The following is a 12,957-nucleotide window of genomic DNA, read 5'->3' as shown; positions in this document are numbered from 1 at the left end:
TAGATTTGGGCCAGGCACTGCATTTCCGCTTCTTCAAAACAATGCTTTCTGTAAAAATAATGACAAGCCCAGAAATCTGGAAATCTGTTCTTATTCTACCTTCATTGCAAATTCATAGCGACCTTGAGTAAGTTTCTGAGCCTCGGTTTCCGTCCGATGAAGATAACAATCTCTGGCCTCCTATCTTATGGAGAGATGTAAAGATCAAGTGAGAACATCCAAGAAAAACATGGAAATCTATTAAATACTAAAGATAAAGAGATAATTAATGTGAAAATACTTCCTAAACTATAAAGAAATGTGTAAGAGCAATTAAGCTTATTGATTATAATTGTTCCCCAAGAGTCTGAGCACATTGGCTATGGGTCAGGAAGAGCAATACTGTACATTTAGTTGCTACTTTCTTGTCCTTGCTGTGCTAAACTCACCTCCTGCCTGCCCTTCAGGAGGGCTTTCTCCTCCTGACAGCCCAGTCAGTACCTTGCCTGCAGCCATAAAACTGAGCTTATCTCAAAGGAAAATACCCAGGTTTAGTAAATACAGAAACATTCCTGGAAACTCATTCAAGTACCTTACTGCCTCTATTTTCAGGGACCCAATGGTCCTCACATTATTTTGATATTTATGTCCTAGGAGGATTGTGGGTATTTAAAGCTCACCTGGTGTGCAGATCAGTGGAGGGGGGAAAAATGTCTTATGCCTCCCTAGTTGGACCACCAGCTATTCTTTTGGAAACTTACAGAGTGGAAAAAATCTGAGGGCTTGAGGTAGATCTTGTACTTTGTATCTGAAGAATCTTGATTTGTGTGGAAAGCCTGATGTTGCCTGGCTATTTGTGATCTGAAGAAATACTGCTAGCTTCCTGCCACATGGTAGTGACAAAATAATACCAGCAGACCTAAACGCATAAAAATGTTGAGGTAAATGCAGTCTTGCTTCTTTCCCAACCCCACTTCAAACTTGTCATTTATACAAGGCAAGTCCCAAGAACATGCATCTGATTTGGATTGGCCTTTCAGATAATGTTTCCTCCATTCATAGAACTTGAAAGGTTTGCCATATTGTTTCAGATCCATTTTTCTTTCAGGAATAAAACAGGTATTTCAAGGGGGTTAAATAGGTGTAGTATCTCTATGATGCGTGTTTTGTAGTTTCTTATTTAAATACAAACAAAACAAACAAACAAAAAAACCCAAAACAACCTATTAGGTATATTGTATTTTTCATTTTTCACATTAATTTTAAACAAATCAAGGCTTTAAATTAAGAGATGTACTTAACAGCCACAACTAATGAAAGTTGAAGCCAAAAGTTAAAGTCCATACTCTTTCCCAAACATTACCGTGTGTCTCTTAATTCACTAATTAATGATGCTTATAACTAGCATAGACCCACACAAACCGTTCCCATTGTGTGGGAACACTGCAACCTCAGTAGTACACTCAGTGCCATTCAGGGATCCTGTTTTCCTTCCAAGTTTGCTTTATATTTTATACTGAGTGTGAATATTCTGAAATATTTCACTATCTCTAGACACCAACCAGGTCTCTAGCTCCACAGATATCTCCTGTGGGTAGGGCATGTACAGTCGCACTGTGATTTAAGTAAGTACATTTTGACATTTTCTTACTATTGTTTTTTTCTTTGTCTTTTTTGGTTCCTAAGCATCAAATAATATTGATTCTAATTTGGCAACGTCTCTGTGTTCTTTCTGTTCCCCGCAATGACTGACCAGAGCACTTTAGAAGACGCCTCTCTAGGGACTCCTTGCCTCCAAACTGAATCTCCTCTATTCTTCCCTTCGCATTCATTCCTGGGTAACTAAAACACAGGTCAGATAATATCTTTCACTTCCTCCGTTTTTCTTCAACAGCTCTCTGATGCCAAAAGAAAAAAAAAAAATTCCCCAATGTTGGAGGTGGGACCTGGCGGGAGGTGACTGGATCATTGGAGTGGGTTTCTCACGAATGGTTTAGCACCCTCCTCTTGGTGTTGTTCTCATAACACTGAGTTCTTGCAAGATCTGATTGTTTAAAAGTGTGTGGCGCCTCCCTCTCTCTTTCCTGCTGCTGGTCTCAACATGTGAGATGCCTGATCCTGTGCCTTCCGCCATAAATGGAAACCTCCAGAGGCCTCCCCAGAGCCACATGCCAATGTGGTGCTTCCAGTACAGCTGCAGAACCATAAGCCAATTAAACTTCTTTTCTTAATAAATGACTTAGTCTCAGGTATTTCTTTATAACAATTCAAGAACAGCCTAGTACACCCAGCTTTCATCAAACATCAATGTCTCGCGAGGGAGACATCCTCAGAGAGCCTATTATAAGCTCTCTAACGTTAGGTGTTGGGTGTGTTTTTAAATCCCATCGACGCTCAGCACCTATCACAGTGCTTGAATCATAACTACTTGCAAAATAAATAGAGGGAGGGTGGGAAAAAAGAGAAACAAAAACTCAAATTCTGTTACAATATAAGCTACAAAATTCAAGTATGTATAATATACTGTAAGAATACAGATGAGATATAACTGATCAACTGTACATTAATCAAACTTTACAACAGTTTTGATCACTTGCTGGGTATAAACTTAACGGAGAATAGGGACTCAGGAGTGTCTCATCAAGAACTGCTAAGGACTTAAGATTTTACCCTATTTGGAAAGTTATGAGTTAGTCTGAGCCATTTCCTGGATACTAGCAAGAGACACAAGCCTCCAGGGTCAAAGATAAAGGGTAACTTTTTATTCACAGCAAAAGCAGTAGTGAGAGTGTCAGCACTTTTGTAAGTTCCTGAGCCAAATTTCCCACAAGAAGGTCAGTCTATACCTGCACATTGCAGTGGGAGCTGCGTTAGAAAAGAGAAACTCTGGGCTTCAGGAATAGTATTAAGATGGGTAGGGAGCATACCTTCCCTTTCGCTTTGGGAGAAGAAACTTTGCCTTTCAACACGCTAAGAAAACCTGCCCTTTGCTCCAGAAGAAACACTGCCTCTGTCTTCCAAAGTCGTTCACTGTACAGATATCCTTAAAAAGATAATTGGGCAAAGGCAGTGAGCACCTCTGCTGACAAGACTTGTAGAAGCATGAGAAAGCCATGTAGAATCGTCTCCTGACTTCCCTTTCTGGTTCTATGTCACAAACCCATTAAACGGTTTTTATTTCCATTTTTAAGGGCAGCCTATATATGGTTGAACAGGTAGGTGTAGATAACAGAGCAATCCCAGAGAGGCAGATTTACTATGAACCTGATGAAGCTTAAACTTCTGAGTTCTTTACCTCTTCCAAGGCGCTGTAGTTAATTATGCATGAATAATCTTTTATTCTTTTTCTTTGAGAGGGCTGTGCAAATTGTGAAAACCTCAGACTCCCAAAACTCTGGAGCCACCAACCCTTGCCAGAGTGTATGCAGCTCTCACTTAAAATGAGGGTGGGAGGCATGTGTGCTAGAAAAGGCACCAGGTGTGACTTCTGTTCATTGAAGAAGTGCTATAAAGAGTAGGACTATAAACTCTAGTGATGTTATTTAGTTAGAATGTGAAAATTATTAAAGGATAGTCAGAACAATTTCGATAAATAGAGAAAGATGTTTCTAAAAAAATATTTCAAATGTAATAATCAACTCTTTTAATGGAAAGGATATAAAACGTCTTATTTCACATAGGTAAATTCTATCGTTGTTTATTTTTGTCTTGTAAAATCTACTGTCCTACTCAGAATCACCTTCATTTGATATCTAAGCCTCCCACAATCTAAAAATGTTTGTTATTCATACTTATTTAATACTTTTTAACATTAAGTGGACCTTTATGTGCATATCTGAGAAACTATTGATAAACATGGATGGGCCTTTTCATAATTAACAGAAAAATACATTTATAACTTACAGCCATTTTCTCTGAAGCTAAAGCTCTAGCTCTGCATCTACTCAGTAAGATAATTTCACTAACTTGTCTTCATACATTGCTTTGGTGGTATACATCCAAAGTTGTCTCTCAAGCCACTCAGTTTTGAATTTAAAAGATGAATGTTTATCACTCAAGGCAGCAATCATAATCATTTCCTTTCTTCAGTTCCATTAAGAGGAAAAAAAAAATCTTAGCAAACAGAATATACATGTCCTTCACACCATGTGATATTTTCAGACTAACCTATTTTTAATTAAAAAGTCCATCAGTAAGTCATATCAATGGACTAATGTCTAGCTGAAGTTAAATACTTATCATTAATTCTAATAGATATAAAAAGTAACTTTGGAAACATAGTTATACATATTCACTTAGTTCATTTTATTTTTAAAAATTCTAAAATATTTGCTATTCCAGGAGAAAAACACACTGAATTTTTTTCTTTAACTTATACTAATTTTTCCAAATTTATTTCTAAGGTTTATATATAGTCTCTTAAAGTATCAGTAACATTTTGCCTATAAAGTAGATCAACACCCAATCTTTCTAATACCATCCCCCAATATAAAAAGAAGTGGTTGATTTTAGGACTGAGGCAGGAAATATACAGGATGGGCCTGGAGCATTTTGTAGTATCAGAAAGTGAGCAAGTGCTACACACACACACACACACACACACACACACACACACACAAATAGTATTGATACGGCTCCAATGATTGGAGGAACGCCAGATTCTTCTTCTCCAGTGGGATTAGATAAAACCACCAGGACACTCCTGGAGTGGTTTTAAGGAGCAGAGAGTTTCATAGGCAAGAAAGAAGAGAAGGCAGAAGGAAGAGGCGCCCCCATACAGAGACAGAGGGAGGAGGGCTCCAAAGCAGAGAGAGAAGGTCCCCAAGTAGGGGGGAACCTGCGAGGTGTATATAGAGGCTGGAGGAGGTGGTGTCTGATTTGCCCAGGGCTCTGGGGATTGGTTAGACCAGGCATCACATTCGCCTAGCCCTGGAAAAAACTGGCCCTCCCACCCTAGCCTTTTAATATGCAAATGCAGGGTGCCCTGATGTTCTACACACGTGGGGACACGTGGGGGCGGCCATGTTGCCAGGCCCTTGTGGGACAGGGGCAAGAACACAAAGATGGGAATCGCCCTGTGGGGAGGACCCCGTTTCTAAAGCCCTGTATTTGCATATCAAAGGTTGCCTGCCTTGCTCTAAGAGCCCTGGCTTTCCTTCTAGACAAGAAATGTTTCTGGCGCAGCTTTAAAAGAAACAAAAACTTTTCCTCTCTATCTGCCTAAAATAATTTCTTAATAACCCCTACCACAGTATGTCAAAGAGAAAGGAAGCCAGCCAAAAGACCTCCCAAGATACAAGGCTAAAATAATACATATAGAGTATGTAGAGGAATATTTTATTACAAACCAAATTATAAAATGAATATTCATGCATCCGTACTGAATACAAGTCTACGATTGAACGAATCCATAAGCAAATGGGGAAGAATACACAAATCTCCCTTGTAAGAGGCAGAACAGAACTCCCTTCTCTTTAAGTGTGTGCTACACATATTGAGTTCCTTCTAAACAGTGAAACGTAAAAAAGGAGGGATAGAAAAGTAGCTTTGCAGTGGAGAACTCTGACAAATGATACTTCAGCCCAGTGATCAAAGCGAACATCAACAGCAGTAAGTAATGTTGGTAATATGTATATTTGATATGATGTGATGAGAATGGCACTTTATCTTTGTTGTCTTCCTCCTTTTTCCCCCAAACCTATAATTCCAGCCAAATCATGACTCATTAAAAAAATTAGTCAAATCCAAATTGAGTAACATTTCACAAAATAACTGAGTGATATTCCTAAAAGTTGTCAAAATTGGAAGAAAAAAGAAAAAAAAGAAAATTAGGCCAGGCGCGGTGGCTCACACCTGTAATCCCAGAACTCGAGGTGGCCTAAGCGGGTGGATCATCGGAAGTCAGGAGTTTGAGACCAGCCTGGCTAACATGGTGAAACCCTGTCTCTACTAAAAATAGAAAAAATTAGCTGGGCGCGGTGGTGGTGGGCTCTTGTAATCCCAGCTCCTCGGGAGGCCGATGCAGGAGGACGCAGAGGGTGCAGTGAGCCGAGATTGCGTCATTGCACTCCAGCTTGGGCAACAAGAGTGAAACTCCATCTCAAAAAAAAAAAAAAAAAAAGAAAAGAAAAGAAAATCAAAGAAACTGTTGTCATGGCCAAGATCCTAAGAAGATGTGATGACTAAGCGTAACGTGATATCCTGGATGGGATTCTGGAACAGTAAAACAAATCAGGTAAAATCTAAGGAAATGTGAACAAAACACAGACTTTAGACAACAGAATTCTCTCCTCAGTTGTGGAATAAAGAAAAAGAAACCTCACTGTCAATTAATCGTCAGGTAGCTGTTCAAACAAATACTTCATGAAAACCTCAAATTCTATTTTAAATAGAACTGTCATTTTCCATTACTCTTCTTTGCATTTTCTTCTCTTTAGGTAGTTTACAGTTTGCTGCAACGAATGTTGAGGTACAGAAACACAATCCATATAAATCTAGTTAGATAAATAGAAGGATCAAAGATTTGAGATTAGAGTAAGTATAGATAAAAAATAACAGCTTCTGAAAATAGGTATATTGAATGAAAGAGTGCTTAAAGGGATGAAAAATAAAACATGGAAAAGACAAAATGGCTATCTGACACAGGCTTGCTGCTGTTTGTGATTCTATATTCATAAGGTACTGGAATTTGTGTTTACTATATGGTGGTCAAAACAGCAAATAAACTTAACAATTATTAAAGTATATTCGACGTCATGAAACTGCTAACAGAACTAATAAAATGTGATATACAAAGGCAAAAATGAAAAAAGTAATATAAAACCAACTCTTGGTGAGGACATGGAGCAACTGAAAGTCTCCTACATTGCTAGTGGGAAGTGTAAATTGGTACAACTATATGGATAACTATTTATCAGTATTTACTAAAGGTGAAGCTATGCATACCTTATAACTAATGATTTCACACCTGGGTGTACACACATCAGTAACACACACACGTGTTCACTAAAAGATGTGTTCTAAAATGTTCATTTCACTATTCATAATAACCAAAGCTATTGGTTTTTCATAACAAACTATGAATCGTTATTCATACGAACCAATTATTCACGATGAATAGTAAATCACATCAATATTCATAAAAACAAACTTAAATACTGTTTCCTGGATTCAATAACTACAGGTATTTTCATAGTAATCCAAAAGAAGAATAAATTATTGTATATTCACACAATGGAATACTGTGCAGCAATGATAATTGCCTATTACCATGTACAAAATATACATGAATCTCACAAATATATTGAACAATAGGCATATAAGATTATATACTATATGATTCCATGTATAAAAGGAAACAGTGAAAATAATCTACGTTGTTAGAAGTCAAAGTGGTAGGAAGAAGGATGGGGGCAGCTTCAGGGAGCAGGTTACAAAACATATTCAATGTGTAAAAATTCAGAGCTTTATACTTATGATATATATACTTTAATTTCTCTATGTCTATGTTTTTTTATTTAAAAATTATGGTTTTCAAGGGACCTGGCTTGAGTGATATTCCTGCCTCACAATATGATTTACATATATGCAATAAGAACCTATATGTGAAGAGAACTATATTGTATGAATACATCTACAATAATGATAATAATGAAAATTGACATATTTTTATTTTACTTTCTGCCAAATCTCTCACCCCCTAACTTATTTTCCCACAACCACACCATTTACCTATTTAGAATAGTCCTTGAAAAGTCCATAACTATAAAATCAGATGTTTTTCAGACCAGCTTTTTTTCAGGTCTTTAATATATGAGGATGAATTTCTGTTTGTGTGTTAACGATTCATTTCACATGCCTGTAAGCACAGGCTTTCTAGTACTAATTCCAGAGAAACAACATCACAAGTAATCGATGATAAGAGATAGTACTAAAAGGACATGATAAACAATGCTTAAAAATGCTTCTATATTTTAGATACATGTTGCTAAACAACTTGAATACTGTTTCCTGGACTCGATAAGTACAGGTCCTTTCACAGTAATAAAGCTAATCACACACCGAAGGAACAGACACTAAAGGTAGAATGACTGCAAGGCTTCCTTGGAGAGACACAGGGACTCCGACAGGATGACAGGAATCTTAGCAGACAGCCCTTGCTAAGTCTCCCTGTGTATAACCTTCAGCTCATGCTCCTACTCTTATCGCGGTTAGGAGCTTATTAATGTATCTCAGATAATTGAACATCCATAACAATAGTTTATTCCAGCATAGCAGGTAAGAGACACTGTGCTAAATACTTTATAGATTTTTTCATACTTAAATCTCATAACTCCTTTGTGATAATCTATTACAACTTTTTACTCATTCGATTCCAAGAATAATGTTTACAAACGTAAAGAGATTGACCTAGTATTTAAACATGTATTTGCCTCATAAAGGCTATGTACTTCATCACTAAACCTATCTCACGTCTTCGTGAAACTCAAGTTCTAATGGCAAAATTTATTTTGGATACCTACTACTAAGTCTGAACCTAAGATTGAACAAATAAGCTCAATATAAACAGTATTCACTATAGTCTAATTTCTTAATACAAGCAAGTATTAACCTGGAGGCATACCTAGCTAATGTAAGTATCAACATAAATATCTCTGTAAGTTTTTATGCATTCATCTCCTTGGTGCCACATTTTGTTATGCTTTGACAGTGCATAGAAAACAGCAGGATCTGTAGCTCCAGTGAAATCATTATTACATCTTCTGACTCCTGCAAGCTATAGCTCTCCTAGTGGGCACTGTTCTGGCAGCTTGTGCACCCTTGCAGAACTCGCCATGCTTCCTCTGGACAGGAATTCCATAGGCACCTCTCAGCAAATATAACCATATAGGTTGGCTTGGGTTTATCTCCTATTACCTGGGGTCGTTTCTGAGAGAAAGCCATGGCTCTTTCTGAGGGTACCCATGGACAATCCTTTTATAGTATAGATTCAAAAAAGCAAATCACACTTTCACAGTCCAAATATAGCCTTTGGTCTAACGTCAACTGCTATTTGTAGTCAAATTGAATCGGGTGCTTGTTAGTGTAAGGAAAGAAAATTCAACTGGCTTATGGAACAGCCCAGTGACAAAGGGAGAAAGGCTCACAGGACTCTTGATGAATGGGATCTCAGGACCTCAGAAAGGAGGTTTTCCTGGAATCCCTACCAAAACCCTCACTGCGTAGGCTGCTGTGATGTTAGATGGCATTATAAAATTCTTAGCTCCATGTCTGATATACTAAGAAGTAAATAAATGTTAGCTATTAGTTTTTACATTTTCTCATTTCCGCTCCATACTTTATCTTTATCAACTTCCAATTAAAATCTGTGTTCTCAAAAATTCCCTTAGGTGTGTGTGTGGGTGTGTGTGTGTGTGTTCTCATAAAGTTCTATTGGCTCTGCTGCCAAAAAAATTGTGAATTCATTCACTTCATACTAAATTCACCCCATCATTCTGATTCATCTACATGAATTAATCACATAAATTTCTAACTCGTGTCCTCTCATCCACTCAAACTTCCTTCTCATTTTTCACTACAAGAGGCAAAAATGATGTTTTCAAATACAAATCTGTTCATCGGCTTTCCTTATTTATAAGTGATCAGTGATTTCCCTTTACTGTAGGAGGATGCCCCATTCTCTACCAGGGCCTTTCTCCTGTGATTATTTCTACTCTGCTCACAGTGAGTTTTCTACTATGTCTTCCAAAACACCAGGAACTTCCACTTGACAGCCTGGAGGATTCTGTTTCTTCTTTCTGGAAGCTCCATTTCCAAACTCTCTGTCCATATAATGTTTTTATGCTTCATATTTAAGCATAAATGGCCTCCTTTGGTTTCCTCTCCACTTAACCCTCTGGTTAGACCAGGATTCCCTATTTATAATCCTAATGCACTCTTCACAATTGCCATTGATGGTCTTCAGAACATACTACCCCAAAATGTACACACCTTGATATATAGAATATTTTAAACGGAAAGAATTTGAGAAATAGCAGGAAGACTCTGCCCTTCCTTTTCCTTCTTCCCTGAAGCAAGTCCTAAGATTCTTATGTGAAAGATGCCCTCCTTATACCCAGAGAAAAGGAGCAGAAAAGACCCAGGAACTCCGACAGGATGACAGACCTTGCTAAGTTTCCCTGTTTATTACCTTCAGCTCATGCTCCTGGTCTTATCATATTTTACCTTGACTCTCCATGCTTCATTTTTAATACTAGGTTCTACCAAACCTAGTATAACAACATTCCAACTCCACTGTTTCTTTGGGTCTCTGTTTCTTACGAAGCCTCCTGGGTCATGTAAAACTGATATTAAATGATGCTATATGCATTTGTATGCTTTTCTATTGTTAATATGTCTTTTGTTACAGTGCCCCTGACTGAGAGCATAGAAGGATAGAAGGAAAGATACTTTTCCTCTGCTATACCACCAGTTTATTAATTATGCATTCACTTTTTCTTATATCAGTCTTCTGTGCTAGTCTCTGAGTTCCATCAATTTCACACCCCAGTGCCTGTATTAGTCTGTTTTTATGGTGCTGATAAAGACATACCCAAGACTGGGGAGAAAAATAGGTTTAATTGGACTTACAGTTACACATGGCTGAGGAGGCCTCAGAATCATGGTGGGAGGCGAAAAGCACTTCTTACATGGTGGCGGCAAGAGAAAATGAGGAAGAAGCAAAAGCAGAAACTCCTGATAAACCCATCAGATCTTGCGAGACTTATTCACTATCACAAGAGTAGCATGGGAAGGACTGGCCCCCATGATTGAATCACCTCCCACTGGGTCCCTCCCTCAACACATGGGAATTCTGGGAGATACGATGCAAGCTGAGATTTGGGTGGGGACAGGGGAAACCACATCATGTCCCCTTGTCACCTAATACAATTCGGGCCAAATGGCAAATACACAAAACTATCTGGCGAATGAATGAAAGTTTAACAATTAGATACAGCAATGGCTTCAGAACGCTCTGTGATGAAAATGTTTACTTATTTACAAAAGCTGGATCAACCTAATATCAAACCCAATTACATAAATACATAGCACTATTATCATACTATGAGGTACAAGGAAGAATTTTAAAACTGGACATCCTTTTTTATTCCCAAATGATATACAATCATTTCACCGTAAGTATAATGTGATTCTTTAATCCAAGTTTCTTTTTATAACACACAGCAAGATAACTTATCTGTTTGAAGAGAAAAGCAAATTATATCATATACATGTACGTATGAATGTGTGTGTATATATATATAAATGCAGTTGTATTTTTTTGCTAGGGCTTCAGTAAAATAATACCACAGATGGAGTGGCTTAAATAACAGAAATTCACTTTCTCTCAGGTCTAGAAGCCTAAGATCAAGGCGTCAGCAGCTTGGTTTCTCTTGAGTTCTCTCTGCACGGCTTGCAGATACCCACCTTCCTGCTGCATCTTTCTGTGGCCTTTTCTCTGTGGATGCACAGCCCTAGTGTCTCTTCCTCCTTTTATAGTGACTTCAGTCATATTGGATTAGGGATCCACCCTTATTAACTCATTTAACCTTAATTACCTCTTTAAAAGTACCATCTCCAGAGTCACTTTGGGGGATAGGGCTTCAATGTATACATTTTGGGAGGACACAATTCAGCACATTAACAGAAATTCAGATTCTTCCCTTATCTCAAAACAATGTTACCACCATTTTTTAAAACATCCACCAGAATAGCAAAACAGTGTGATCGGTTACAGTGCGTGTGTGCCATTGAGTCCTGCAGTGTTTATAAGGCCCAGAAGAATTCACTTTTTGTGGCTGTACAATGATAATGCCAAACTTGCCTCATTATTATTATACCTGATGTTTTGCTCTCATAAGTTCATTTTTTAAGAAACCCAGCAGATCAGTGTTGTAAATAATTGTTACTGTTCCTGTGTGCAGACTAACCCCTCGGGCTGCACAAACTGTGTGTGTGTCATTTTTCCTCCCTACTGTCACCGTCTTTTGACCCTTGGAGCTCTGCCATTCTCTTGGGTATCTGGTCTGAAAGCTGACAAAGTAACAAATGGCAGAGTTCAGTTTAACATTGTGCTTGTCATTCAAATCCTATAAAAAGCCAACATTTCTCATTAAAATTAAAGGCATATTTTTATGTAAAATTTTCAGTCATATTATATTTTAAAATTAAACATATTTCTTTATTAACTGCCACTTTCTAGTCTCCTGATAACTAGTCTATACATCACATCAAAATTTAATGATTATTTATTTACTTAATGGAATATTACTGTTTAGAATAACAGATTTCTATCTCCACACCCGTATTTTATATGCCCCTAATGTTTTCCCAGTTGAATTTCTAATCCTTAGTCCTAGACATCTTAACCTTAATCATGTCCATTTCAGTTATGTGCTCTGAATACAAATTGCTCATTTTGTAACACAAGCAAATAAATAATTTTATCTTTTTCTTCCTCTTTCCAACCAAGTTTCTGATTTTGCAAATCCACCTTCCACATACAACCCTAGTTCAGATTCTATTTCCACATGGTTGTTAGTTATGAACATATGTTTTATGTTTTAGCCTGTGTAACACCACTACATTTTTCCCTTTGAACAAAGATGGATCCCCCTAACTTGGGAATGATTACTTTACCATCCTCATTTGACAATCATGTATCTCTAACCCTACATCTCTTAAAATGTCATTTTTTATCTTTGCTGTTGTAGAAGAAAGTCTATTAATTCATTCTGCTAGATATAAGACCCCAAATGTCCGTGCAGAAGCCAGTAAGATTGTCCTCACTGCTTGTTCCTGTTCCTTAGGTGCTATCAACCTACTGCTTTCAAAAACTAAAACGGTTTTCATTCCTTGTATCTGCCACTGCTTCTGCAGAAAATTTTTCCTGGGCAGGCTATTCTGCTCCTTTGCCCATTGCTTCCTATTACCTGGTTT

The sequence above is a fragment of the Colobus angolensis genome, unplaced genomic scaffold (assembly GCF_000951035.1).
Source record: "Colobus angolensis palliatus isolate OR3802 unplaced genomic scaffold, Cang.pa_1.0 Scaffold98, whole genome shotgun sequence".
In the NCBI taxonomy this organism is placed as follows: Eukaryota; Metazoa; Chordata; class Mammalia; order Primates; family Cercopithecidae; genus Colobus; species Colobus angolensis.
Note: the sequence above shows the minus strand (reverse complement) of the source record.